At 37.1% G+C, this 2,174-nt stretch overlaps 1 long non-coding RNA gene across 1 annotated transcript in view; it reads left to right on the top strand.

Annotated features, from left to right (window-relative positions):
• Positions 1–1,142: 1,142 nt before the first annotated feature.
• Positions 1,143–2,174, top strand: part of LOC103156867 (uncharacterized) — a 1,564-nt gene continuing 532 nt past the window's right edge. Inside the window, exon 1 of the long non-coding RNA XR_478197.2 lies at positions 1,143–1,160. This is a non-coding gene — a long non-coding RNA (uncharacterized LOC103156867). The remainder of the gene's footprint in view (positions 1,161–2,174) is intronic.

Raw genomic sequence — 2,174 nt, 5'->3', positions numbered from 1 at the left:
TACTGTAAATAAAACGTTGGTCCATGTTGTGATGATCCGTGTACTGATGGACGCCGTCAGCTGGTCCAGGTGCTTGGATCCAATGGAAAGGTAATCAGCACAGCGATCATGGCTCAGAAACACGAGGTGTTGCGATGCAAACCTGAAAAATTAAAATCAAACAAAAAACTAATAAATGTCCATATTTAGCTGCACAATGTAATCAAAACTAATAAATCCTCAGCTCTTTTTGAGAGTTTTGCTTGAAAATAAATTGACAATATCTCAGGAAATTAAACGTTTAAGTGAAATAGTTCTGGTATCACAAAGAAACTACAAAAAATGTTTCAGAGGTGTAACAACACTGAAGTTACTGAGTAAGACTGAACTAAAATACTACATAGAAAATGCATGTTAAAATCTGAATACCCTTGAAAGTGTGCAGCTGAAATTAATTTAAACTACTGGCAGGCAAAGCATAATGTTCGCCTAATATCTGTACCAACAGTAAGACAAAAAATGATGCATACAAGAGGCATTAGTTTATAAAAGTCGAGGCAAACCTAAATTTACCATTTTAAAAACAAAAAGCAGCGGGAGGATGTAACTTCATAACCTCATTTTTTAAACAGAATCTCAAAGGAAAAAAGAGAAAATACGTAACGCAAGAACAGATTAAAGCAGCCAAGTGGAAAAATTCACTCTAACGTGGATTATAATTATGAATCAGCAAATGTAGATGTCATATTTTTGGGATTTAGGAAATACATGATTTGAACAATTTGTTCGGTGGTTTTTCATGTGGATCGGTGAAAGTTAAACGGCTGTAAAGTGAAGGTTTTGGACGTTAATCTGACCGACTACCTGTGTGGTTTGGATCCGGCTGAAGCGTTGCTGCTCTCGGCTGTTATTAAATTACCCGCTCGGTATCGCTCCGACTGCATGTTAAATGTATTTTATATAGTTGTCATATAAACAAAAGCTAAGGAGTTGCCTAAAAACAATTTCATACATTAACACACATATTGACTTACCTTGTGCCGAATCGCTGCCTCTGTTCTCAGCCTGTTCCCGTAGCAGTGGATTTCCTCCGGCATTATTTTCCTCCAACAAATTATTCCACCGAACGAACCACGAACAGCTCCCTTTAAACCTCTGTCTCCCATCTTCAATATCCTCAAGTTTGAAATAGCAGGCAGCTACAAACCGCGTGTTAGCTGTAGTGGCTAAGTTTTGGCTACAGTCCTCTGTCGCCTTAATATCAGCTGGAAAATGAAAAAACTAAGCACCGGATGGTACCGGCTAATTACTGGACACAACGGCACACCACAAAACTCAGTTGTTGTACCAGGAGCTCGCAGATGTTTTAAGTTTTGCGTATTTTTCATGGTACAGATCTTGCAACTTTGGCTGAAAACAATAGGAGTCAGCAGGACCCGGAACCAACCTATGTGGAATAAATCCAAACGGAAATACGTCACCACCTCTCGTGGCATACATAGACATAAATACGTATATGATGTCTAAGGTTTTAGCTAATGTATGACCCATGAGCCCATGCTAACATTAGCATATTAGTCTGTAAAGACTTTTATGCTTCATCATTTTTGAGAAAAATCAACCTGTAACTATACATGCGAGTAGTAAAGGCAACATGACACATGAAAATATACTAAAGACGAATAACTCACCTTTAATGAAGCGCTGCTTATTCCAGCATCAGCGAACATTCTGGAAGCTTCCGGCACTTTGCTGCGCATGCGCACTGCTGAGCTCCGTAACAAAAAAATCCAGTTTATTTTTCTCAGGCCAAACATGTACATTACTCACATTACTTGGGTTGAATTAACAATTCATTGAGAGTTGAGTAAAGCATTTTAGAGTGTAGTACCAGAAATTAATATAAAAATAGGAAACAAACTACAGATGGATAATCAGTACACAGGAGAATTGTTGGCAATATTAGCTTTACAATAGATATAAAATATAAAACCATTAAAAACTATATGTTCAGATTCAAGCTCTGCATTATGTTTAAAATATAATTAGACAGTAGGATGGAACATATTGTAGGAAATGAGAAGGCAGATAAAATGGCAATGAGGGAAATTCAAAATCCTTTTAGTTGTACAGCTAAAGTAAATCTGAGGGAAAGAGTTTTGTTAAAGACAAACTGATGAAAAACAGCAAAAAAG

Source organism: Poecilia formosa, unplaced genomic scaffold (genome assembly GCF_000485575.1).
Source record: "Poecilia formosa unplaced genomic scaffold, Poecilia_formosa-5.1.2 Scaffold506, whole genome shotgun sequence".
In the NCBI taxonomy this organism is placed as follows: Eukaryota; Metazoa; Chordata; class Actinopteri; order Cyprinodontiformes; family Poeciliidae; genus Poecilia; species Poecilia formosa.
The sequence above is the reverse complement of the archived record's forward strand: the minus strand, read 5'-3'. Positions and strand labels throughout refer to the sequence as shown.